The sequence below is a fragment of the Lagenorhynchus albirostris genome, chromosome 1, assembly GCF_949774975.1.
Source record: "Lagenorhynchus albirostris chromosome 1, mLagAlb1.1, whole genome shotgun sequence".
NCBI classification, from domain to species: domain Eukaryota; kingdom Metazoa; phylum Chordata; class Mammalia; order Artiodactyla; family Delphinidae; genus Lagenorhynchus; species Lagenorhynchus albirostris.
Window position 1 is genome coordinate 157881053 of NC_083095.1, and position 27634 is coordinate 157908686.

General features: G+C 42.8%; 1 protein-coding gene across 3 annotated transcripts in view; it reads left to right on the plus strand.

Annotated features, from left to right (window-relative positions):
• ENTREP2 (endosomal transmembrane epsin interactor 2) overlaps positions 1-27634 on the plus strand; it is a 364437-nt gene that overhangs the window by 154268 nt on the left and 182535 nt on the right. The window contains exon 2 of one of the 3 annotated variants that reach the window (XM_060156927.1): positions 9182-9277. The exons of the other annotated variants lie outside the window; for them this stretch is intronic. The gene's annotated coding sequence lies outside the window, so the exon portion shown is untranslated. The remainder of the gene's footprint in view (positions 1-9181; positions 9278-27634) is intronic. 3 annotated transcript variants of the gene reach the window in all.

Genomic DNA, 27634 nt, shown 5'->3' on the forward strand with positions numbered 1-27634 from the left:
CTTTGGACTGGGGCTCAGTGAAGACCTCTCCCTGAGCAGGTGACATATGAATGGAGATGTGCATGGTGGACGGAGCCTTCTGTCAATGGGGAGATGGAGTCAGGATCTCTGACTCACCCTCTGCTTCTCCCTCTGTTCTGTGTTGTCGAGGTCATCTGGAGGTCTAGTTGGTTGGCCTCACCATCACTTGATCTAGGGACCTGAGGGACCATGTTGCTGGCCCTGACCTTCGTCTGCCCCATCCTTGGCCTGGGGAGCCACATCCATCTCTGTGAATCTCTATGGCTTCCTTGCCAACTCCTGAGCCAGCTTGGGGCCCTGTTGGAGTGGTCAACACTTTCCCACCTCTTCCTTTCCCAGCCTTTTCCCTCGGAATCCATTTCTCCTCAGAGACAGTGTGTCCATGGTGGTTGGGGTCCATGAGCCAGAGGAAGTATGGGCTAAGTAGGACTTGAGAGTCTGTGCAGGTGGGTGTTCTGGCCTTACGTCAGGCATGAGCGCCTCATGCAGCCTGGCTGATTTGCGTGACCCCCTCATTCTGGCTCTTTTCATTGGGTCTCCTTCCCTCACCCCTCAGCTGCAGTCATGGAGGTGCCCTCACCTGGGCTGGGCTTGGGTATCGCTGAGGCCTGTTGGCATTCTGTAGCTGATTCCTTGCTTACTTCTCAGGAAATACAGTTTCAGATCATTGCTGTCTGTCAGTTTCAACCACAAACTCCTTCCCTCCCACCAGTTCTTGTCAGAATCGGGACAGAGGGGAGGAAGGGCTGAAACCAAAGAAGGTGACATTTTTAATGGGTTAAATGTGATATAGAATCTACATACAAATATAAAATCCCAGATTTCACATAGGAACCCACATCCAAAAAGTAAACCTTAACAGAGCAAGCACAGGGGAGAGGAGACGATTGTTTTGGCAGTTAACGTGAAAATAGATCCGGGCGTGCCCGTTGAGAGCAAATTTGGTGTGAGCTGGTGTGACCAGCCACCTGGCAGATCTTAGATTCTTTTCATAATCCTGGTGCATCTCTGTGCAGTGGAAGTTGTGGCATGTGGTTCTGATGACCCATGACTCTCTTTAAAACTTTTTATTTGGCGAGCGTTCAGGATGACTGACAGCTCCATTTTTGTGTTTCATGGTTTCTAAATGTGATGCTGTTTCTTGACATTTTCATTACACTAACTTTTATATCAGCTGACGAATGGCAGCCCAGGAAACTCCCACGTTATAAAATCTCTCAATTCTGTGTGCTGTTTATAATAAATACTGACACATTTGGAATACGGGCATGGACTGAGAACCTGGCTATTGAAAATTCTGTTTCCTAATAACATGTTCAGCCGTTCAGAAATTTCACTTTTTTCCTTTTGGTAAAAAAGCTTAAGAGAAATGAAAAAGTGAAAATGGAAGTATATTTTCTGAGCGTACGAGAGGCCAGCTGTCTAAAGTTTAGTGTGAAAGCCCTGAGAAGGAATGCGCAGGGCTCACCACGGGGGCTCATCTTGATTTCGTTGTGGAAAGGACTTCTAGTGACCCTACAAACATCACACACAGCCCAGGTTTTTGGTTTGATTATTATTTTACTCCACTGACTCTTTTTTTTTTAATTTTTAAAATTGAAGTATATTTTCTGCTGTACAGCAAAGTGACTCAGTTATACACATATATACACACATATATAATATTTTTTTCCATTATAGTTTATTCCAGGATCTTGAAATATAGTCCCCTGTGCTATACAGTAGGACCTTGTTGTTTATCCATCCTATATGTAAGAGTTTGCATCTTCCACTGACTCTTAAACATGTCTTTTTTCTCATTTGATATCTCACTTGAAAGTTAATTCTTATAATAAGTAGGTTAGGTGCATATTGCAGTATTTTACCTTAATAAACAGCCAGGGAGTATTCTGCTTATATTACAATCCGTTTGTTCATCATGGTGTCAGTTTTGCACTTCTAAGGTGAAGAGGGCTCAGAGAGTGTCCTGAAAGAACAGGTTCCAATGACGGTGTGGTGCTTCTCGCTCTGTGTTCTATTTGTTCTTGTGAAGCGTTCAGATCCCTGGGTGTGTGGGCAGAGTGACGCCCCTACCCCCCATGGTGTCCTGTCCTGATCCCTAGAACCTGTGAGAATGTTACCTGACACGGCAGAAGAAGCTCTGCAGACGCGAGTAAGTTATGGATTTTGAAACGGGGAGGTTTATCCTGGAGTATCGGCGGGGCGGGCAGTGTCATCACAAGGGTCCTTAGAGGGGAAAGAGGGAGGGGGGTGAGGATGGGAGCAGAGGTGGGAGCGGGTGGCCCCTGAAGCTGGATGAGCCGAGTGCGGATTCTCCCCTGCAGCCTCGTTTTGGACTTCACGCCTCCAGAATGGTGCGGTGATTCGCTTGTGTGTTTTCAGCCTCTAGGTTTGTGGTGATTGGTTACAGCAGCCGGAGAAACAGATCGATTGGGCCCCATCTCAGGAACCCCCAGTTAGACAGTCTGAAGGTCAGGGCTCAGGTGGTCTGCCTTTCCGTCCCCAGCCCCCGACCCTGGGAGTCTCATGACTGGGGGGTAGGGAAAGTGCTTTGCTCACATTTATTTCAAAGTAGCTGCGGGATAATGATTTAGGCCTGAAAAGAATGGAAACATGGGAAGAACCACAGTTAATATCACACAGAGTGCTTATAGAGACATAGAGATACTTGGAATAGTACAGCAGAAAAGCCGAGTTTGCTTTCAGTGTAACCAAATGAATCACACAGGGTCAAAGAACAAGAAACAAAGCCCCGCTGCAGTGTGAGGGTCCATCCTGCCGTCCCTCCTGGGCACTGCACGTCCACAGGTTTCTTCAGCCTCCCAGGCTGCTCACTCCCAGGGCAGCAGCCGCCAGAGCCCTGGGGCTGGTCCTGACGCCATGGTTCTCCTGTGCCTCTGTGTGACAGGCGTGGCCTCTCCTCCTGGAATCACCCCGAGTGCTTGGTGCTCAGACACAGGGCGTTTTGAAGCAAGTATTAGTATTTAGGGCATATCATGTACTAATGTCAGGAAGCCTCTGGGCTCAGTGGCACACAGTGAAATAGAGATGTGGAAGGAAACTTCATACCAGCTCTGACTCATGACCTTAGCGAGATCTAAAAGGAAGTCACATTGCAGAAGAAGGGCGTGAAATGCAGTATCTGCAGACAGGACATGAAAATGTTCCCATGAGCAGACCTGGATGAGTGAGTTAGACCAGAGGAGGATCCCTTTGGGATAAAGATGGGGCAGTTGGGAGAGAAAAGCTAAGGGACATGGAGAGTAGATGCCAGACACTGGGTGGGCAGATAGTAGGTATTTCAGTGTTGATTTTTTCTGAATCAGTGATTAAAAAAACAAAAGATAAGCATGAGATAAGAAAAAACCATCCACTTTCACAGGAAAGAGAATCACACTGATACTAGGTTCTAACCCTCAAAACCCAGTACAGCAGTAATTAACACAGCATTGTAAATCAACTATAGTTCAATAAATAAAATAAATAATAATTTAAAAAACCAAAAACCCAATGCTAGGAGGTGATGCAGCAACATTTATATGTTTTAGAAGGAATAAGACTATTAAGCTAGGTTGCTGTAGGCTTTCTATACGCAAAATTTCTAAGCTTATTCACATAAATGGGCAAATAATAGTTATCTTTGGAAATACAATAGATTCATAGTCTCTGCTTTCCATTTCTGAAAGAAGAAATTACTTGACATGCGTAAGCCAAATGAAAAAAGAAGTTATCAATAAAAGATGTCAAAAGATGAGAAACATTGGTATGAATAATGCAGCAGTAAGCAATTAAACAAATAAAATATAAAATTAAGTTTGAGTAGTTGTGGTTGTTTAATAAAATCTGGGAGGTCAGGTGGAGTAGAAAATCTTGCCATCTTGCATAGAGCCTGTAAGTATATGTGCCATTGATATACATGTTCTAGGTATGTATTTTCAAGTAGGTATTTAAAATTTTGAATAGAAAAGAAATGTGTAATTTTCAAATGATTGGAACAAGGAAATAAACAAATAGAAAAGTTGGCCAAAATAGCAAAAGACAGGAAAGTTAGAAAAACAGAAGATAAAAAAATAATAAACAAGCATAAAAATAAGATAGCAGGGGGAAACATCAGATTGTCAGCTATCCCAATAAATGCAAGTTGCTTAAATTCCCCTAGTAAAAGACAGTGCTTTGGATTGGGACAAAAAGCAAAATTCAGATAGATGCTGTTGACCAAAAACATGCTTAAAATAACAGACCAAAGCATCTGCGAAGAGCTATTATCTCACAAGGGCCAGGAAAAAGAAAGTAGGGCTATCATTATAAGATCAAACCGAATGCAGTACAAAAATAATTCTAAACAGAATAAAGAGGATTTAAAACTATTAATAAAGGTGTAGTCATCATCAGAGATATTTGGAAATATGTTATCTGGTGGGTTTTGATGGTAGAAATAGAATGTGCAGTAGAATGAGAAGAGTGAGACAGCCCATCATTGGAGGATTGGTGTCCATAGATGTCCGCAATATATTTCTAAATGAAAAACTATGTACTCTGAGCGAAGTCTTTATAAAAAAAAAAAATCAAATGAACTTTGTGAATCGAAACAAGTCGAGGTATAAATATGCTTTACATGTTGCGCTCTGTGTGCGGTAGTATGGGTAAATTCTCTTTTTTCCTCTGTATGCTATTTCGTATTATCTAAATTTAGCAACTTGAGTGTATATTATTTATATAGTCAGAGAAAGGGTATTCAATTTTGAAAAGAAAAAACACTTCACCTTATCTCTCTCTGAATTCCCACTATAATTTCCTATGCCAGCATTCCCTATATAGTGTGTGCAGTGCAAGACTGGTTATGCACGATGTTAAATGTGTATTTTGAATTAAAAAAAGATTCCAAGGTCACATTTGGAGAAGGCCCAGTTATTCAGGGTTGAACTATGTATTATTATGCGCTATGTATTATTGTGTATATTATGTATTTGTTGTGCTGATGTACCCTGTGACTCTTTGTGAGAGGGATATATATACTATGTCATGTTTTCAGACCTCATTGATTTATATGTGTGCCTTGAGAAACTATTGATAGTCTTCTGTGGAAAACAGTCTGAAACCCTCTCATCTACCACAGAATTTTTCATTTGATTATGTATCTCAGATTCCTTCCAGCTCCCCCTGCCCGCAAGATCTGGTATAATTGGCTGGCACCTGTATCAGTTCTTTTGGCCAAGATGTCCCAAGCCCTCCCCAAACTTTCTTCTAATTTCTGCAGGTTACGGGCTCCATTGTCCCAAATCCCTACCCTCAGGGGCTGTCTCGGCACTGCCCTGTCTTATCCAAATCTGACACTCAAAACCTTTATGAGTCCTTGTCACCTTCCCTTCACCCCAGTCTAGCCCTACAAAAGCATCTTTTCTGAAGCATCCAAAAACAAATGTACTAATGACTTTGTACGGGAGACGGTGGTGGGTGGGGGATTTTCCTTGCACAGCCAAGAGCCTGCAGCTCTCAACATGATTGCCCTCTAGAGTTCTTCGGCCTTATGGCCACCAGAGATCTTTCTTATTCTTCCCTCATTTAGTATACAAACTTGCCAGCTTTATCCACCCTAAACTCCTGGATTATACTCTGCTTTCCCCTCATTTCAGATCCAAGAATTTAACACTTCTTTTCTCTCTATAATTCAGGGACTTTAGCTCGGCCCCAGCATCCCCTCTCAGGGTGGTTAAAACCCCTTGAGAGGCAGGAGAGAAGGTCCGTGGGGTCCTTACCCTGGGTGAGCAGTCACTTGCTCAGAGCCATTCAGCTGGCGGGTCCTCGTTTTGAGTTATTTTCTGGGGCTCCACCATCAGCATCTGGAATGATGTTGGCTGCTGTCCAGTAAGTACTTAGAGTTCATTGATCATGAAATAATCATTGAAGAAATTAACTGATCTTAATCTCTTTGGTGTTTTGTGGGTAGAAACATCAGATTGTATTTCCCCATGGTACCATGAAAAATGGGGAGATTTTGGAGTTTTGGCATAACAGGATAGTTTAAACGCTTTCAAATTTAAAAAAAAAGTAAAAGGATCAGCTGTCTTCTCACAGACATTAGAGATGCTGGTATTACTTGTGGTTTGAAATTAATAATTCAAGTTTTATATTGCTAAAAAGAAAAATATTCATGTCTCTTTTTAAAATTAATCTTTATGTTGCCTAATAAAATAAGGACATAGTTTTAAAAGTCAAATAACAATAGGAAAGCCCAGCAGTTCCTTGCCCTAACCTGCCCTGAGGCAATTACTCTTGATTTTTTAGGTTTTATTCTGGACATCACATCTCCACATTTCTACATGGGATGCAGATCCTGCGCTCTTCGATTCATCAGTTTAGGCATCATTATGGCAGTGAAGATTTTTAGCTTTTTACCTCACTGTCCCCTCTGCTTCCCTTTCCTCACCCTCCAGAGTGGGTATATTACAAATTTAGTTTAGTCAGTGTTTGGGTTTACATTACCATGCATATGCAAATATTATTCACAGCAAAGCTGTGTAGTGCATTACGCTTGTTGCCTAGCTAACTTTTTGTTTTCCTGAAGTTGATACTTGCCTTGCTTTTTCATTTTCTTAATCATTCTCTTGCCGTAGCCTCTCAGTACAGTTTTGCACAAAGTCAGTTCCAGCAGATAATCTCTCTGTTCCGTTTCTCTTCTCAGATTCCTCACTCTTTTCTCTTGGGTTGATGACTCTCTAAGCCTGCTGCACAGTGGTCATCCTGGACACTCCCTTTGCTGTGATATTTGGAATCCTATTCGCCCATTTTTCTGGATCTCAAGTCTTCCTCATTCTGGCTCTGAATCCTCATTGTCATGGAGCACATCCTGTGTTTCATCTAATAAGATGCTGCAGTGGCAGAGGGCATGGCCTCACCATGCCTTCTCATGGCTCACTCTGCTACCATGTGAATTGGAGGTGCTCAGTCCCCACACCACAGATCTTTTGTTTTAGCCTTTTCAGGGAAGAAACCTCTAGAATTCTGGTGGAGTAAAGGGAGGGGAATCTAGGGATTTAAATTTTTTCAAGTGGTTTGCCCAATTTTCCTTTCTTATTTCAGCAACCCCCCTTCTCAATTGTTATATAAATGGCCAAAGATGGCCTCTGTGCATTGGGCCCTAGGTTATTTATTTCTTCACCGTGGGTTGAGACCTGTTCAGTCGAAAGCTTGCTGGTTCCAAACTCAAATTTTTACACATCCAGTTATTTCTTTTTTAAAATAAATTTCTTTATTTATTTTTGGCTACGTTGGGTCTTCGTCGCTGCACACAGGCTTTCTCTAGTTGTGGCAAGTGGGGGCTACTCTTCATTGTGGTGCGAGGGCTTCTCATTGCAGTGGCTTCTCTTGTTGCGGAGCACAGGCTCTAGGCTCACGGGCTTCAGTAATTGTGGCTCGCGGGCTCTAGAACGCAGGCTCAGTAGCTGTGGCGTACGGGCTTAGTTGCTCCGCAGCATGTGGTATCTTCCCGGACCAGGGCTCGAACCTGTGTCCCCTGCATTGGCAGGTAGATTCTTAACCACTGCACCACCAGGGAAGTCCCCACGTTCAGTTATTTTACACAATGGCCTGAATAAGCAGAATTTGTTTTCTTTTTCTTTTTTCTTTTTTTTTTTTTTTTAGCATTTAGAACCTTCCTGCTTTGCATACTCTGCAAAACCTCCCCCAGCTTCTGCTGCCCATTGATAAGATCAGGCCTTATGGTTATAAGACCCCAAGCCGCAGCTGCCCTTCGGACCTCTCTGACCCAGAGACTCCCCACTGTGCTGCTGAGTGACCCCGTCTGAAGGTGCAAGCCCCTCTCCAACACTCCTCTACCTCCAGCCTCACTCTCCTCCCTTCTGGATGGTGTCCCCTGGCCTTAAGCCCCTGAATGGGGTCATGCTGAGGGACTTCGCGTCTCATGCAGCCAGGGGCCACCTGATAAAGTAAAGCTTGTTGTATGTTACTGCTTCTTTTAGTCTATCTATTTCCTCGACCAGCCCCTAGACCCCTGGAACTGTCTGCATCAGTTCAGCCCCAGTTCCAGAGGTCCTCTGTGAGGCCTGTGCCTGAACCTTCTGGGGGTTCTGAGATGTACACAGGTTGTTCTGTTTTCTCCGCTGCTGCTGCTCTGGGATCCCTTGTTCTCAGTTCTGCTAAATCGGTACCACCTCTCTGTCTCTTTCAGAGCTTCCAAAGTTTGGTTGCAGTCAGTATTCATTCATCCCTTTCATCAGTCTTTATTCCTTCCTGCGTATCTGGGCTTCCCTCTGGATCATTTTCCTTTTGCTTTTCCTAGTGCAGGTTTGCTGGTGACAAAGTCTGCTTTGATTGTCTGAAGAAGTCTTAACTTCATCTTCAATTTTTGAATGATGTTTCCTTGGTTATAGAATTCCAGGTTGGCAGTTATTTTATTTCAGGACTTTAAAGGTGGTTTCATCATTTCTGTTAGAAATTGACTTTCAGTCTTTTTGTTACTTCTTTGAAAGTAGCGTGTGTGTGGTCTAAATCCACCCTTTACTGCTTTTCAGATGTTCTCTTTATGTAACCTCTCTCTCTCTCTCTCTCTCTCTCTCTCTCTCTCTCTCTCTCTCTGTAATAAGGCAGCTTGGCTTTGAAAAGCTTCTTGAATAATTTGTGATTTGATATTTTAATTGTTTTGGAAAATTCTCGGCCATTCTCTCTTCCACCCTATTCTCTTTTTCTCTTTCTGGGACTTGAATCACACACGTTAGGCCCTTGCATTATGTCCTACTTCTATCTGATACTCTTTTTAATTAATTTTCTCTTTCTGTTTTAGTTTGGGTATTTGTTTTAATTGACCTGTCTTCTAGTTAACTAGTCCTGTCTCCTGTTGTGTCTAATTTGCTGTCAAACCCTTCTTTTGAGTTACTGATTTTGGATATTGGTTTTTTAGTTCTGTATTTTCCTCTTTGATTAAAAATTTTTTTTTTTAATTATTTTTTGGCCATGCCACATGGCATGTGGGATCTTAGTTCCCTGACCAAGGATCGAACCCATGCCCCCTTCAGTGGAAGCATGGAGCCCTAACCACTGGACCACCAGGGAAGTCCCCGATATTTTTAAAGACTGTAATTATCTGGCGAATTCTTCTTCTCATTTATTTTGTTCGTATTTTTCCCTGTTTTCCTGGACATAGTAATTGTTTCGAAGTCGGTCGGCTGATTTCATTACCTGGTGGCCATCGCCTTCACCCAGCCAGGATCTGCTGTGTCAGAGCTGGTCTACAGCCCAGGTGAGCTGCGTCTTGTTCTTCTGAGCTCTGGCCTTTTAGGGTTTCCAGAGGAGAGTCTTTTGTATTCTTTACAGCCCTTCTCTCTCGGGTTTCCAAATTACAATCTTTGTCTTCCCTGTGCTTTCAGTGGCTTTTTGTTAAGATTTATATATTTTGCCCTCAGAATTTGAAAAATGTCCCGAGGGGAAAGCCAGCTCTGTGTTTGGACCCCAAGTCTCCACCTGAAGCCATGCCAGGGTTCTCGGGCTCCTGCTTGTGCCTGGAATTGCGCAAAGTCTCTAGGATAAAGGAAGCTACAGAGGCTGGCTCCCCTCCAGGAGGGAGGGTCTCTCCTTCCTTTAGCTTCTCTGAATTTCATTGCTCTCAGCTGCTTCCAAGGAGTTGATTCCCATATTTTGTCTCACTTTTCTGGTTGTTCTTGATGAGAACACTGATGTGCTACTAACCACTCCATTCTACCTGGAAGACCTGTGCAACCATGACCTGCGCTTAGAAGCATGAATCAAACATAATTGCATCCCCCTAACTGCCCTAGCCTGTTTGTCTAGGACCTTCATGTAGGGGAGATGTGACCTACCAACACGAGCTCTGAGTTACGGTGCCTGGAATACTGTGTCGGGGAGGATCCTGAGGTCGCGTGTACCCTCAGCCAGGAGCGGTGCTGCGACAGATAAGCATGGTCTCACTTAGACATGGGAGGGGGTTGCCACCTGTTTGCCTTTCCTGTGTTAGTTGAGCAATTCCACTTCACAGACCTTTAGAGAAAGCCCTTAAAGAAAAGGAAAGTACTTTAAGTTAAATGCTGCTTTTTATACATGGAGAGAGCTGGTGAGTAGGAAGTGTGTGATAAAAGCTTAGGTTTCTCGAGTGCTGTTATTAATGTTTTGATAAAATACTGGGCTCTCTGTGCATTTTTGGTTTGTGTAGTGCATAACTTAAGCATTGCAGTAGGCCTCATGGTAGCACGCCGTTAAAATGTGTTCGCTGTAAATCCTGAAAAATGATCCCAATCATTATCCCAAAATGTTCTAAATTGCTTCTATTCTGACAGTTGTTAGTATGCCACATGTTATTCTGTTCTGATTTTTTGCTGAGCAAAATATAATTGCTTTTATGGAATATAGCTCTGTTGATGCTGTAATCAAATGTTAAAAATAGAACTGCAGAGTTTTGCAGAAAATGCGGTTGCAGAAGCAGTGAATGCAGGGGTCTTTTTACTCCTGTTCATGACTCTTCTTTTTAGAATTAGAGCTGTTAGAATCAAATCTTGATTTGAGACGATTTATATGGAAAATAGCCATGAGTTATATCTGCTAGAGAATATATACTACTTATATATTTTACCTACATGAAAGTTTCTTTTCTTTACTCAGATGATTGCAGGTAGGCCTGGAAACTTAAAGCAGTCTTACTTCAGTGTGGAATCACTTCTTTGGTACAGCTTTGTGGCTCCTCACTGTTGACTCTTTCATGAAATTGGTTAGGCTTCTCAGGGCTGACTTTACAGTTTGCTAGATCTGTTTCCTTGAACAGGTTATTTCACATCTTGGAGACTTGGTTTCTCTGTCTGTAAGAAGGGGAACAATGTGCACCTCACACTTGATGCTTGGTGAGATAATCATTGTGAAAATCTGTTGTCCTTATGGTTCTACGCTGTGAAGCCAGCCAAGTGCTCTCTCTCCCGCTTCCACATGTCCTGGGGCCTTCATTGTTTTAGGAAGTGTAGGCAGAGTTTTAAAAGCTGTGACTGAGTTTGGCAGGAAGAGGGTAAGAGATAGTATGTAAGCAAAGTACTGTGTGAGGGGCTGTGATTGGTGAACCCTGGTCACAGTGTATTAATATTTTGGAAGTTGTTGATTCTTGTGTAGGGCTTTGGATCAAAAATCCAGAGAAACAGTTTCTTGAAACTATCACTTGAAAAATAATCTGCTCCATCAGGTAAATGCCTTTCATAAGCTCATAATTCGCTAGGCGTTATGGACATAAACCTACATTGAGATAATAGATCCAAGAAGGGGCTATGCTACCAGATGAGTAAACAAAAAGCAGGACCAAGTCAGTGTGCTCATAACGAGTTCATTTATCTTTCATCTTGTTAATAAATAAGTAAAGAGAAAAGATCCAACAGTGTGGTCTGTGAATATATTGCAGAACAGGGAAAAGAGCAGAATCTAGAAGAATCAAAACAGAGTCGTAGTATTCAGATGAGAATTTCAGGAATTCAGTCCTCACTAACCTGGAAGAAAACATGGCTTCCAGAAACTGGAAAGGATAGTTCATTTGTTGTTTAATTTTAGACCTTGTTAAATATGGGTGGTAAAATCATTAAAAGAAAAAATAATAGACTCTAAATTCTAAATTGGTAGAAATAAATAAATGAAATAAGAAAAATTTCAACCCAAAATAAAAGGCAAGAGAGGAGATGAAAAATATACAAAAAGTGAGGCAAATAATATTTTTAAAAGACAGAAACAAATCCAAATATTTCAATAATCTCAATACATGTAAACGGAGTAAACTTACTTGTTAAAAGACATACATTGTCAGATCAGATTGAAGTTCAAAACTCAGTTACATGCGCCTTCAAGAGACATACCTTCAACACACAGAAGTGGAAAGGTTGAAAGTAAAAGGATATAAAAAAATAAGCTCTCCTGATATTAACCCAGCAGAGCTATTTTAATATCAGACAAAATAGACTTTAAGTTAAAAAGCATTGTTAGGGAGAGGGCCATTACATATATACCAGGCAGATACAATTCTATGCTTATATACTTTAATAAAATAACTTCAGAGTATATAAAGAAAAAGATATCAAACTGGAGAGAGAAATTGACCAATCTTGCCATGAAAGGAAGGAAATTTCAACACATAACAATTATTGATAGATCCAAAGAGATCACATTTTCTGACCATAATAAAGTTAGAAATCAATAATTAAAAGATAAGTGGTGCCAACGTATTTGGAAATTTAAAAAACATTTTAATAACTCATTAGTCAAAGAAGAAATTATAATGAAAATTAATAGCCTTAAGTACTTAGAAAGAATAGAGGCTGGAAACGGATGAACTGAGTGCTCAAGTTAACTTAGAGAATAAATAAATTCAAAAAAGCGAAGTTCAGAACAGAAATTAATGAAATAGAAAACAAAGCTACCACAAAGAGAATCTACAAGGCCAAAAGGTGGTTCTGTAAAAAGTCTTAACAAAATAGACAAATAGGGTATGAATGGGCAAGGTCAAAAATAAGACACAAATAACCACTACTGTGAATGAAAAGGAGGATGTAATTACAGATACAGAAGAGATCAAAAAGTTGACAAAAGCATGTCCATTTGACAGCTCAGATACAATGGACAAATTCCTAGGTACTCCCTTTAAAGTCAGAACATTTATAAACTATAGTATTAGAAAAAGAGTTTAGCAAGGCAGTTAGCTAGAAGATTAATATACCAAAATCCAATTCTGTCTTTATACTTCAGCAACAGACAAATGTAGTTTTTAGAAGGGTATCATTTACAATAGCACAAAAATAAGGAACCTTAGAAATACACCTAACAAAAGATGTCTGAAACTTGTATGCAGAAAGTTATAAAACTTTATTGATGGACGTTAAAGAAGACCTAAATAAATGGAGAAATATACCATATTTATAGAGCTAGGCAGACTCAGTATGTGAAGATGATTTTTTTTTCCCAAATTAGATTCAATTTATAATGCAATTTAGCCCATTACAATTCCCAACAGGATCTTGTTTTGTGTGGAGGGGTGGGGGGGGAGCTGGGATTTAACAACCTAATTATAAAATTATATGAAAGAACTATTGGCCAATAGAAGTCAGGAGATTCCTGAAGAAGTTTGGGGGATTTATGATAGCAGGTATCAAGCAAGACTCATTCTAAAGTTAGAGAAATTAAGCTTAGGTACAGGAGTAGACCCATCAGTAGGTAAAACCTAACCTTGGAACAGATGTGAGACTGTGCTGTCTGGTGGAGATCGCTCTAGCCAATCAGGCACAGAGGGGAGGCAGTCCACCATTAATGGTGCTGGAACGACTGGTTATCTATATGGGATAATCAGTTTCAGGTAGTTTAAAAGGCTAGACGTTAAAACTTTTAGAGTAATATGAAAACTGCAAGACAATGCTTTTCCATCACAGAATTAGGAGACTTTTTTTTTCAAACAAGACACAAAAATACCAAAACCGAAAAAATGTTTGAAAGATATAACTACCTTTAAATTAAAGGGTTTTTTTAAAATTGAAAGACATAAAGAAAGTAAAAAGACAAGTGGCAGAAGATATTTGCAGTACACGTAACTGATTGTGACTTTGTATAATGAACTCCCACAAATCAGTAGAAAAAAGCCACAAAACTCAATAAAAAATGGACAAAATGCTTCAGCAGGCATTTCACAGAAGTGGACTTGCGTGTGTTCAGTAAGCATGTGAAAAGATTCTCCAGGCAGCGTGATGCCTTGGTGGCCTCCGGGTCGTCAAACCTCCCTGGGAGAAAAATGGTTTCAACAATTTGAACTAGAGTGTCAGCAGCTGGGGTTGGTGACCGTGGGGCTAACGTGGAGACTGAAACTCGTTATCACTGAACCTGTGAAAAAAGTTATTATCAAAAGACATTGAATATAACATAAAAATATAATTACAGTTTGGATCTAAAATCCCAAATTATGTTAACAAAGAATGAGAAGTATGATAGAGTGATGGACAGATAGCATAATTGTGTTAAAACCTTATCTACTTTGAGAAAACCATATAATTGTGTTAAAACCTTATCTACTTTGAGAAAACCATAATTCAAAAAGAGACATGTACCACAGTGTTCATTGCAGCACTACTTACAATAGCCAAGACACAGAAGCAACCTAAATGTCCATTGACAGATGAATGGATAAAGAAGATGTGGCATATATATACCATGGGCTATTACTCAGCCATAAAAAGAAACGAAATTGAGTTATTTGTAGTGAGGTGGATGGACCTAGAGTCTGTCATGCAGAGTGAAGTAAGTCAGAAAGAGAAAAACAAATACCGTATGCTAACACATATATATGGAATCTAAAAAAAAAAAGAAAAATGGTACTGATGAACCTAGTTGCAGGGCAGGAATAAAGACGCAGACATAGAGAATGGACTTGAGGACACGGCCTGGGAGGGAGAAGCTCAGCTGAAGTGTGAGAATAGCATCGACATATATACACTACCAAATGTAAAATAGACAGCTAGTGGGAAGCAGCAGCATAGCACAGGGAGATCAGCTTGGTGCTTTGTGACCACCTGGAGGGGTGGGATAGGGAGGGTGGGAGGGAGACGCAAGAGGGAGGGGATATGGGGATATACATATACATATGGCTGATTCACTTTGTTATACAGCAGAAACTAACACGGTATTGTGAAGCAATTATACTCCAATAAAGATCTATTAAAAACAAAAAGTAAACACATGCTCATCCTGTGACCAAGTGATGTCAGTCCCACGTACGTGCCTGTTGTGGGCTGAATTGTGTTCCCCCAAGTTCATATATTAAAGACCTCACTCCCAGTACCTCAGGATGTGACTGTATTTGGAGACAGGGTTTTTGAAGAGGGATTTAAGGTTAAATGAGGTCATTAGGGTGGACTCTAATCCAACATAACTGGTGTTTTTATAAGAAGAGGAGATTAGGACACAGAGCCTGTGAAGACACAGAGAGAAGTTGGCGTGTCTCTACAAGCTCAGTAGAGAGGCCTTAGAAGGGACCAACCCTGCCGACACCTTGATCTGGGACTTCCAGCCTCCAGAACTGCGAGAAGATAAATTTCTGTTGCTTAAGTCTGTGTACTTTGTTACAGTAGCCCTAGAAGACTAATACAATGGCCAAGGAAAAGGAGAATCCATTTTCTCTAAAAGACTTACATAGTCATGTTCACAGTGGTTTTATTTCTTATTTTTAAATTTTTTGTTGAAATATATTTGATTTACAGTGTTGTGTTGATTTCTGCTGTGCGTCAGAGTGATTCAGTTATACATATATATATTATACATTCTTTTTAATATTTTTTTCCATTATGGTTTATCATAGGATATTGAATATAGTTTCCTGTGCTACACAGTAAGACCTTGTTGCTTATCCATTCCGTATATAATAGCTTACATCTGCTACATCTGCTTATAACCTCCCACTCCATCCCTCCCCCCAACCCCCTTCCCCTTGGCAACCACAAGTCTGTTCTCTATGACCATGAGTCTGAGGCTTTATTTCTGATAACCCCAAACTGGAAAAAACCCAAATGTCCATTCATAGGAGAATGAATGGAGAAGAAAAATAAATTGTGATATGTTCATATAATGGAATACTATGTAGCAATAAAAAAAGAACAAACTACTGATTCATGCAACGATATGGATGAATCATATGGGCAGTGTTGAGTGAAAGAAGCCTAATACATAGTTTGGTTCCACTTATATTAATTAACTTTCAGGCAAAATTAATCCACAGTGATAGAGGTCAGACTGGTGTTACCTCTGGGAAGGCATTAACCAGAGAAGAGCATAAGGGAGCCGGTTGGAAGCTGGAAACATTTTATATCCCAATCTGGATTTTGGCTACACATTGTATATTATGTGAAAATTCACCAAATGTAATGTTTCAGAGTTTCTGTTTGAGATGATGAAAAATTTTGGAAAAAGTAGTAATGACGGTTGTACAACATCACAATTCTAATTAATGCCACTGACTTCTACAATTAAAAATGATGAAGAAGGCAAAAAACAGAAAACTTACCTACTCTGTAGAGGCTTTAACAAATACTGTTTACTCTTTTTATTTATTTATTTTTAACATCTTTATTGGGGTATAATTGCTTTACAATGGTGTGTTAGTTTCTGCTTTATAACAAAGTGAATCAGTTATACATATACATATGTACCCATATCTCCTCCCTCTTGCGTCTCCCTCCCTCCCACCCTCCCTATCCCACCCCACCAGGCAGTCACAAAGCACCGAGCCGATATCCCTGTGCCATGCGGCTGCTTCCCACTAGCTATCTACCTTACGTTTGGTTGTGTATATATGTCCATGCCTCTCTCTCGCCCTGTCACAGCTCATCATTCCCCCTCCCCATATCCTCAAGTGCGTTCTCCAGTAGGTCTGTGTCTTTATTCCTGTCTTACCTCTAGGTTCTTTTTTTTTTTTTTTTTTTTTTTTTTTGCAGTACGTGGGCCCCTCACTGCTGTGGCCTCTCCCGCTGCGGAGCACAGGCTCCGGACGCGCAGGCTCCGGACGCGCAGGCTCAGCGGCCATGGCTCACGGGCCCAGCCGCTCCGCGGCACGTGGGACCCCCCCCAGACCGGGGCACGAACCCGCGTCCCCTGCATCGGCAGGTAGACTCCCAACCACTGCGCCACCAGGGAAGCCCACCTCTAGGTTCTTTATGACATTTTTTTCCCTTAAATTCCATATATATGTGTTAGCATACGGTATTTGTCTTTTTCTTTCTGACTTACTTCATTCTGTATGACAGACTCTAGGTCTATCCACCTCATTACAAATAGCTCAATTTCGTTTCTTTTTATGGCTGAGTAATATTCCATTGTATATATGTGCCACATCTTCTTTATCCATTCATCCGATGATGAGCACTTAGGTTGTTTCCATCTCCGGGCTATTGTAAATAGAGCTGCAATGAACATTTTGGTACATGACTCTTTTTGAATTATGGTTTTCTCAGGGTATATGCCCAGTAGTGGGATTGCTGGGTCATATGGTAGTTCCATTTGTAGTTTTTTAAGGAACCTCCATACTGTTCTCCATAGTGGCTGTACCAATTCACATTCCCACCAGCAGTGCAAGAGTGTTCCCTTTTCTCCACACCCTCTCCAGCATTTATTGTTTCTAGATTTTTTAATGATGGCCATTCTGACTGGTGTGAGATGATTATCTCATTGTAGTTTTGATTTGCATTTCTCTAATGATTAATGATGTTGAGCATTCTTTCATGTGTTTGTTGGCAGTCTGTATATCTTCTTTGGAGAAATGTCTATTTAGGTCTTCTGCCCATTTTTGGATTGGGTTGTTTGTATTTTTGTTGTTGAGCTGCATGAGCTGCTTATAAATTTTGGAGATTAATCCTTTGTCAGTTGCTTCATTTGCAAATATTTTCTGCCATTCTGAGGGTTGTCTTTTGGTCTTGTTTATGGTTTCCTTTGCTGTGCAAAAGCTTTTAAGTTTCATTAGGTCCTATTTGTTTATTTTTGTTTTTATTTCCATTTCTCTAGGAGGTGGGTCAAAAAGGATCTTGCTGTGATTTATGTCATAGAGTGTTCTGCCTATGTTTTTTTCTCTAAGAGTTTGATAGTGTCTGGCCTTACATTTAGGTCTTTAATCCATTTTGAGCTTATTTTTGTGTATGGTGTTAGGGAATGATCTAATCTCATACTTTTACATGTACCTGTCCAGTTTTCCCAGCACCACTTATTGAAGAGGCTGTCCTTTCTCCACTGTACATTCCTGCCTCCTTTATCAAAGATAAGGTGTACATATGTGCGTGGGTTTATCTCTGGGCTTTCTATCCTGTTCCATTGATCTATCTTTCTGTTTTTGTGCCAGTACCATACTGTCTTGATTACTGTAGCTTTGTAGTATAGTCTGAAGTCAGGGAGCCTGATTCCTCCAGCTCCGTTTTTCGTTCTCAAGATTGCTTTGGCTATTCGGGGTCTTTTGTGTTTCCATACAAATTGTGAAATTTTTTGTTCTAGCTCTGTGAAAAATGCCATTGGTAGTTTGATAGGGATTGCATTGAATCAATAGATTGCTTTGGGTAGTAGAGCCATTTTCACAATGTTGATTCTTTCAATCCACGAACATGTTATATCTCTCCATCTATTTGTTTCATCTTTAATTTCTTTCCTCAGTGTCTTATAATTTTCTGCATACAGGTCTTTTGTCTCCTTAGGTAGGTTTATTCCTAGATATTTTATTCTTTTTGTTGCAATGGTAAATGGGAGTATTTTCTTGATTTCACTTTCATATTTTTCATCATTAGTATATAGGAATGCCAGAGATTTCTGTGCATTAATTTTGTATCCTGCTACTTTACCGAATTCATTGATTAGCTCTAGTAGTTTTGTGGTAGCATCTTTAGGATTCTTTGTGTATAGTATCATGTCAATACTGTTTACTCTTGACTGAAAACCAGAGCCATGTGGGTTAAAGAACAAACTGAAAATTTAAAGCTACCCAGCAGAAATGAAAACCATATATGTATACCTTCCTAATTACTAGCTATTAGAACCAAGGTTGAAGAAATCAACTGTAAGAAGTTATTCTGGAGGCAATCTGGGAAATTTGAAGAAGGATTGAGCTTTACTGATAATATCAAGATATTTTATTAATTATTAGTAATTTGTAGATGTATTGATGGCTTTGTGGTAATATAGAAAAATATCCTTATTTTTTAGATATGCCTATTAGAAGATTTAGGGGTGGAATATCACAATGTATGTAATTTATTTTAAAAAGCAAAGAAAAAGAGATGAAGCAAATATGGCAAAGTCGTTCATCTAAGTGATGGGTTAAGGAGGTGGATTGGATTTTCTTATCGTTTCTGCTTCTGTAACTATTGGAAAAGTTTCAAAATTAAAGAAGTTAAGAAAATCATCTGAAGGGTTGAAAGATAAAGTTGAGGACATCTCTCATAAAACTGGACAAAAAAGACCAGGAACTTGGAAACGGGGATGAAAAGGCATGCGAGGGTGAGCCAGAGAAGAGACATAGGAATAGTGAAGACCAAAGGAAATGAAGGGGAGAGAATCCTTACAAAATAATAATACCAGAAATATTTCCAGAAGGGAAAGGTATGAGGTTCCAGATTCAGACTAAGGACCCAGTACTTCACCTGGTGAATGAAAACAAAGACCCTCCCGCCTCTGGGTAGTTTCCTATGTTCCCTCCTGCCCTCCATGTCCGTCCTTCCTGTTGGGATCCATCACCCCAGGATTTTCCATCTCCTGGGTTCCCCCTCTCCTGGTCTTGTCTTTCATCTTCTGTGTCCCTGTCTAACACAACCACATGGTTTCACTCATCCTTTGTCTCCCCTTCCCCTGCTCCCTAGGGTGCCAGCTCTGTGAGGGAGGCACTGAGGGTCCCCTTCTTTCACAGCCGACCTCCCTGGGCCTAGAACAGTGCCTGGTAAATATTTGCTGATGAATGACTCAGACTCCTCAGCAGCCACACGAAGTCAAAACGTGTTAAATCACTGCCTAAAAAGTGCTGAGGGAAGGTCATCTACAACTTAGACTTTCTGTCTCTACGTATCAGACATGCAGGGGCTCAGAAGTTTTACCTGCTCTGGATCCTTTCTCTGAGAATTATTGGAAGATATGGTCTGTCCAAAAAAATGGGGAGAAAAATGAGAGAAAGGAAAACACGGGATCAAGGAAACAGTGGCTGCAGCCCAGGAGAGAGGCAGAGGGGAGTCCCAGATGAAGGCAAGTCCCCGGGAGCTGGGTGCACCAGGCCAGTAGGATGGCCAGATACAGGGGAGCAGGGCTGGAGGGCCCCACAAGGGACACACCCAAGGAAACCCGAGTGGATGGAGCACTCGATATGCTCAGACACAGCAAGAAGACACTCAGGTCTGCAGAGGGCTTGGGATGATTTTTTTTTTTTTTTTTTTTAGTTGGCTATGGCTTAGTACTTTTATTTTATTTTATTATTTTTTTAACATCTTTATTGGGGTATAATTGCTTTACAATGGTGTGTTAGTTTCTACTTTATAACAAAGTGAATCATTTATACATATACATATGTTCCCATATCTCTTCACTCTTGCGTCTCCCTCCCTCCCACCCTCCCTAGGCTTCGGATGATTTATGATGGATGTATAGAAGATGAAATGAAAAATGAGGTGGTTAGCCCCAATTAAATATTGTAATATGATTTCTGTTGTTGTTGTTGTGGTACGTGGGCCTCTCACCGTTGTGGCCTCTCCCGTTGCGGAGCACAGGCTCCGGACACGCAGGCCCAGCGGCCATGGCTCACGGGCCCAGCCGCTCCGTGGCATGTGGGATCTTCCCGGACCGGGGCACGAACCCGTGTCGCCTGAATCGGCAGGCGGACTCTCAACCACTGCGCCACCAGGGAAGCCCCTGTAATATGATTTTTTAAAGGCACTGTAATTATAGTACTCCTAGTGGCTCAGTTATGGATAATATTTACAAAGCCATTATAACGTAAACACCAAATACTGTGTTGGGCTGTTAGTGCATTGGAATCGGGAAAGAGCAAGATGTGTGTGGATTTGGCTGTGTCTGGTGTGTGCGTGGATTGCCGGGGAGGTGAAAATCCTCAACTTTCACAGTCAGATGTCAGTCACAGCATCAAGCTGAGAAATTTGAAAGTAAATACTAGAAGAAACAACCAAAACAACTGTAAGTGGTGGCCTCTCTAGGAAGCAAGTTGGCTTTTCAAATCATGTAAAAGAATCACTTAGAATATATATAAACATACAGATATAAGTTAACTGTACACAATTTATAGTGCATGACAGTTTGCAAAAGAATAGGTCAATAAGAGATATTGGCCATTTCTGCATAATTTCAAAAAAAGAATCACTTAGATCAGAAAAAATTAAGTATTCATATATTTACATGCCTGTTCAAAAAACTTTACTCGTAATGTTTGTGATTCCAAATATTTATAAGGCAATAAATGACTCTTTAAGTCCATGGTGGTATTTTCATACAATGGAATACCATTCAGCCATTAAAGTGTTGTAAATAAATACTTACCAGGTGTCATGTCATGATCATGATATATTATATATTATAATGAGGGGAGATTATTGACAACACTCTGACTCTATTTTTATCAAAATCTATTTCAATAGAATCCAATAGAATTCAATCTAACAGAAGTTGTAGAAGTAACGAGAGATCCATGGTTTCATGTTCCTCCTTTCGTTTGTCTGACTTTCCTAATTTTTTATACATTGAACTTGCATTGCTTTTGTTGTACAATAAAATAAAGGGGAGAAGTGAGAACACTGCTCCCCAGGGCCATGCTCCCTCAGCTGGCTGCAGGACCGGAGGGGCCCAGGTGAGAAGGGTACCTTGAGGTGGGCGGGGCTGACGGTCTGGAGAGTGAGAGCCTTCAGGACACACCGCTTGTATGCACACTGGGAGACCAGGCCCCCGGTCAGCGTGACCATTTATGGAAGACGTGCCCTTTGTCCCCAGCACCTGCTGCAGCAGGAAGGCCAGCCCATCGATGGGAGTGTGGGTGCTGATGTCCCAGTGCCGGGGTCCCCAGGGGGCTCCGCATTCCGGGTGATCAGCTGTGCAGGGGAGGGGGAGACAGAGGGACTCACCGTGGTGGAGCGGCCTGGAGGAGGCAGGACAGGTGGGCAGGGACCCTCTGAGCCTGAAGCTTGGGGACTTACCCTGAGGGCAGAAGAAAGCCACCGACAGGAAGAGTTGGGGAGAGTGGCTTGGTTGGATTTGCATTTAAGATGATTCTTCCCCGTGGAACAAAGGTTAGAGGTGCCGCCAGGAGTGGGGCAGGGAGACCCACTGGAGGGCTGTCGCCGTGGGTCCAGTTGGAACCACAGGTGGGCTCGTTGTCCAGGGAAGGCCAGATACCAGGCAGGCGTCTTCTGCAGAGAGAACAGGCTTTATTGCAGGCGGCCCTGCAGGGAGACAGGAGGTGATGAGCAGCTCTGTGTCCCCATGAGCTTCCTAGGGTGACACTGATTGTTGACGTTGATCTGGGGAGGGGGCGGGGAGGAACTCGGAAACCATGGGTGGAAGGTGAGGGGAAGTTTGGAGAGCGCCCTGCACATGCACGACTGTCCTTCATGCCTCTTCATGGGTCGCAGTGGTGAATTCCAGGGGTTCTCTGTGTTACATGGCGGGGGCGGGGCTGTGGTTCAGCCTCTGACTCTAATGTTCGCTGCCGATCACTCTGGTCCCTCAGTGCGCCTGCGCGATGCTCAGTCGGGTTGTTCCCGTATCTAAGGTTGCTGCCAAACAAGCTTGGAGGTCTGGGTGAATCGTTTTGTTTCTCCCTCATGGGCCTCAAGTGTGCGAGGTAAAGGGTATGGTTTCAAGGTGAGAAGAGACAACCAGATAGCAGGTGTGGGTGGAGCTGGGAGCGGGGTCCAGTGTGGGTTGGACAGTAGGATGCACGTGCCTTGGATGGGATTTGAGAGTGAGGTGGGGGATGGAGGGAAGCGGGTAAGTCTGGGTTTCTGACCTGCACACCTGTGTGCACGGCGGACCTCTGGCGGGGCAGGGATGTCTCCATTGGCTGCGGGGGTGCAATAGGGCCATGGGCCACACTGAGTCAGACCCGCTCCAGCACTTTCCAGGAGGCCCTCAAGGAAGAGAGGCCGGGAGAAGGGATTTAGATGCAAAGGGCGGGAGAAAGCGAGCTCTCCCAGGAAAGATGGTGTGTGCAAGGGGGAGGAGGGGAGGGGAGGGGGTGAGGGAGCCCCTATTAAGGGGTGGCTGCGAGGGTCTGATGGGGGCAGCCAAGGCAGGAGGGTGTTCTGGAAAGGCGGGAGTGGGACCATGAGAATTGAAGGAGACTCCCTGGACTTGGCGACCCCAAGGCCACTGCTGACCAGACGTGAGAGTTCTGGAGGGGGACTCAGGGCCAGTCGCAGGAAGGGGCAGTAGCAGTGGGGATGGAAATGGCTCTTATGGGGTGCCAGCCCTACTGCCCGCTCTTGGGGAGGTCACTGTGTCTGTCCGGCGCCTTCCCTACATGGCATCAGCATAGGACAGCTGTCCAGTCCCCCAGCTTCTGTGTGGGGTCCTAGAAGCGTCTAACCTGCGGGTGGACACGGGCCGTGAATGAGGGCCAGGGGCCTCACTGGGATCCCAGGGGCCCAGTGAGAGTGACTTCAGCTGGACGGTCGTCAGCGGGGGTGGTCCTCACACACCCATGGGAGCGGCATAAGGAGCACTCCTGGTGGCCTCTTGCAGGAAATCAAGTCCCCATGCCCCTTCCTCCCCTGACCTCCTCCCAGGACCTCACCAAGTTCCAGGACAGGAGACTCTTTTGGCACCCAGGTCTCTGGTGTGGCCTGGGCAGCGAGGAAGGCCAGGGCTGGTGTGAGGGCAGAGGGCCGGAGAGGGGGGCACCTGGGGGGGACATCCGGCCCTGGTGGGGCGAATGGGCCGGCAGCCTGCGGGTCTGGGCGACAGAGGGCCCTCCGAGGGGCAACCGTGAATGTCCAGGAATTCGGGGGGTCCTTCAGGGCCCAGCCCCCTGGCTCCAGGGGCAGGAATTCCAAGAAGGAAGCGTGCTTTGGGGTGGGACTGACTCAGAAGACTCAGGTTTCAGGAGCACAGCCTCAGGCACTGAGAGCAGAACAGCCCTGGGAAACCCAGGCAAAGGCACCTTGAAGGCACAGTCCTAGATTTTGGAGTTTGCATAAACAGCGTGTGGTTTCTAACATTAGTGCAGTGGTCTTTATTCATAATCATCTGGAAATGAAGGAGCAATTTGTCTACCAGACGGGCTCACTTCCTGTTGTCGTTCCAGTGGATTTAAAAGTTGATGTGGATCTGTGAATTCGCTTGCATAATTATACTCTGATAGCTTTTCATTACACGTAATGCGATTTTAATGGAATTAATGTTCTGTATCAACAAATACATAGTTTTTATTGTTGTGCAAAGAGGAGACTCCTAAAAGAAGGGAATCAACATGATTTGTAAATGGTTTATAGAATATTCTTTTCCAGACTGGGCAATGTAACTGCCCACTTCGTGTTGTGCTTTCTTTCCCACTTGGACTGAGAGAAAGAAGGGGGTCAGGAGGGTCCCGCATACATTTGGGTGCTGGTTGGGATCCATCTTTGAGAGTCACGTGTATGTCTTAAACTTTTTATCATTGTTCATCACAGAGGGGCAACCCACATGGAACTGCCCATGGCCACCTGGCTGGCGCATCTCTGGGGAGACCAGGCCTTCCTGCTCCCCACACACACTTGTGGGTCAGTGTCGGACCCCCAGCCAAGAGCTGGGGTTCTGGTTTCTTGCCCCCTTTATTCAGCTTTGCAGCTGTAAGTCTGCAGAGTCCGTTGATGTCTGTTGTGAAGCAAAGGGCCCAACAATGCAAGCGCTGGACTCCCACCTGGGAAAGGGGGCATGGCAGGGGGTGATCTCCCAGTTTCTCAGGTATGCCCCCGCCCCCTGAGAAGGCAGAACCAGCCATGTTAGCCTGAGTCTCAATAAAGTGCTTTCTGTCTTCTGTATAAAACATGGGAAATAGAAGGTTTCACGGAGGGTGTTAAAATCCCACTCTCGGGAGGTAATCAGAAGCGTCTTGGGGTTCCGTGCTAGTTTCTTTGTGTTTTTGCGTGTCGGCATTTGTATCTATCTACTTATAGAAGGGAAATTATCCCCCCTCCCAACCATGTTGTAGCCTGCTTTTCCTTTTCTTCTTTTCCTTTTATGTAGTGTGAACTTTTCCAAATGGCCCTAAATATTTTTCCATAACGAGACTCCACGGCAGCAATTGGGAAGGATCTGAAAGATAAGCAGTTCCCTCTTGCCGAAAATCCAGGTTGTTCCCCATTTTCAAAATGATAAATAACACTTTGATTAATATCTGGAATTCTTAGAAGAGGAATTACAGGGTCAAACTGTATGCTTAGTTTAAAATATTCATCACATAATACACACAGGGATTAAAGATTAGTATTACTGAAGGTTACACACATAAAAGCGAGCATCCTTTTGCCCCCTCCCCAATCTAGTTTCCCATCATTAAGTTTCTTGTATTTCCTTCCAGAGAAACATTTCTGTGTGCACCAGCACCCGTTCCTTTCTGTTTACACAAATGGGATTCATTTTCTGCACACCAGGCTGTGTCTTGTCAGTTATTTATCTTTGAGACCGTTCCACAACAGCACAAACAGATCTACCTCAAATGTCATAATGCGTATATTCACGTTATATGTAAATATCAAAGTTTATTTAACTAGCCCTTTATTATTACCCACTGGTTACAGCTTTTTGCAGTAAACAGTGTGGTGTACCTCTGGTAGCACATCGTAGGCTAAACTCCCATCACTGAGTATGAGTATGTGCAGTTTCTAATTTGGGAGGTTTATGAACTTGCCCCCAAGGCAGTCTGCCTCAATTTATACCAACACCCATAATGTTCGAGAGGAACCTTCCCCCCGCCCCTTGCCACCACTGGGTTTTTATCAAACTCCACCAAAACACATTTACAGTCTGATTGATAAAAATATTCTTCTTTTGTCTTGCTTTTAAAAAATCGGAGTAGGTTTAAGCATCCCTTTATATGCTTACTGTCCATTAAAAATGTGAACTTCCTATTCCGAATCCTTAGTCACTTTTTTCTATTGAGTGGTTCCTTTTTCTTATGAATGTATATGAATTCTTTGTGAACTGAGACAATCACCCCTTTGTTTATTGAGTGTATTATAAATATTATTCCCACGTGCAGTTGGTCTCTGGTTTTATGTTCTTTTTAAACATAAATATATGTTCATTGGCTCTTGCCATGACTACATAAAGAAGCACCCAAAGGTCAATAGTTGCCAGTAGCCTACCTTTATTTTCTCCTCTGGGTTTGCAGGCCACTGGGGCCCGCACTTTGGGCTGGAGGCTCCTGGTTGGGTTTAGGTCTGTGCCATGTGTCCATTCTGGGGCCCAGGCTGATGGGGCTGTGTCTTTCTGTGGGCTGGGAGGCAGGAGCGCAGAGGGCGAGGGGCAACACGTGATACCCCCGGGGTGCCTTGGGTTGGCGGCCACGCCCACCTCCCATGGCCAAGGCCAACATTGGGTGGGGATGGCACTGTGCCCACTCTGTCCAGAGGCTACCACGTCACATGTCAGAGCCTCGTACTTCTTATACAGGGAGGCCCTAGGACTGAGAACCAAGATTCTGTTCATCACATGCAGGTGCTTTTTAAAAATAAATATTTAATTCATTCATCTTTTCTATTAGGACCCTTGATTCTGTGTCGTGGCTCAAAAGGCTGACTTCTTTTCTAAAGATTCTTTCAAGATCCTGCCATGTTCTTCTAGGGTGTTCATGTTTTGATTTACTTCTTGGTTCCTCTGGAATTTTTTTTGGTATAAAAAGTGAGGTAAAGATTAAGCTTTATTTCTTTCCAAGTGTCTAATCAGTTGTCCCAACACTTTTGATTGGATAGGTTTTCTTTTCCCCTTTTTAGTATGTGAATGAGAATTGCATGGGATTTAGGTATTGCTTCGTCCTTCTATTTAAAGAAATGAATCTTTTTCCATCTAATAGTGAAGTATTTTATGATTTCAGTAGATGTTTGAGATTTTCTTGATAGTGCTTTCATTCATTTCACATTAGTCTGTTTATTCTAAGACAGTCTGCCTTTTTGCTTGCTGTTACAAATGGAATAATCTTTCCTTAATTTTATCCTCTTTTCTAACCGGGCTTTTCTTACATGCCTATGTGAAAGCTATTTTTTCTGTAGTTCATGAGTTTATATCCTGACATTAGAATGGGGTGAGTCACTTAACCTCTCGGTACTTTACTTTTCTCATCTGTGCAGTAGGGCACAAAGATCACACATGCCTTTCAGGGTTGTCAGGATCCAAAGAGGTAAAGTATAAAACCTTGGTAAGTGTCTGGTATACAGTCAGTGCTCAATAAATGTGAGTATTGATAGTAATATACTTTCTTCATATGTTACTTTTCTAACCAGATGGTTTACTGAATCCTCTTATGGTTTCTTTTTCTTTTCTTTTCTATCAATTCCCTTGGGTTTTCTAGTTTGATAAGTATATCGTTTTCAAGTAGTAGTAATTTTGCCCCCCTTTCCAGTACTCATATTCGTTTTCTGTTGCTACAGAGCAAATTACCACAAGCATAGAAGCTTAAAACAGCACAGATTTATTATGTCACAGTTTCCATGGGTCAGGAGTCTGGAGCATTTGGGCTGGGTCCCCACTCGGGGTCTGAAGGCTAAAATCAAGGTGAGGCTCCATGCAGCCTCGTCTGGTGACCTGACCAGGGAAAGATCCGCTTCCACACTCCCTAGGGTGTGGGCAGAACTCGTTCTCGTGGTTTTCTTGCAAGCTGTGGGATGGAGAAGCCCACCCACAACACGACAGGGCAGCGCACCCTGCAAGGCCAGTGCAGAATCTCCCACGTGCTTCAAATCTTTGACTCAGGAAGGGCCGAGACCCAGAGGGCTTGCTTGATGAGGTCAGGCCCACCCAGGAGAAACTCCCTTGGATTGACTTAAGGGAGTTAACTCAAACTGATTTGGAACCCAAGTATGGCTGCAAAATCCTTTCACCCTTGTCACATAGTGTAACCTCAGCCCAAGGAGATCGAAATCCA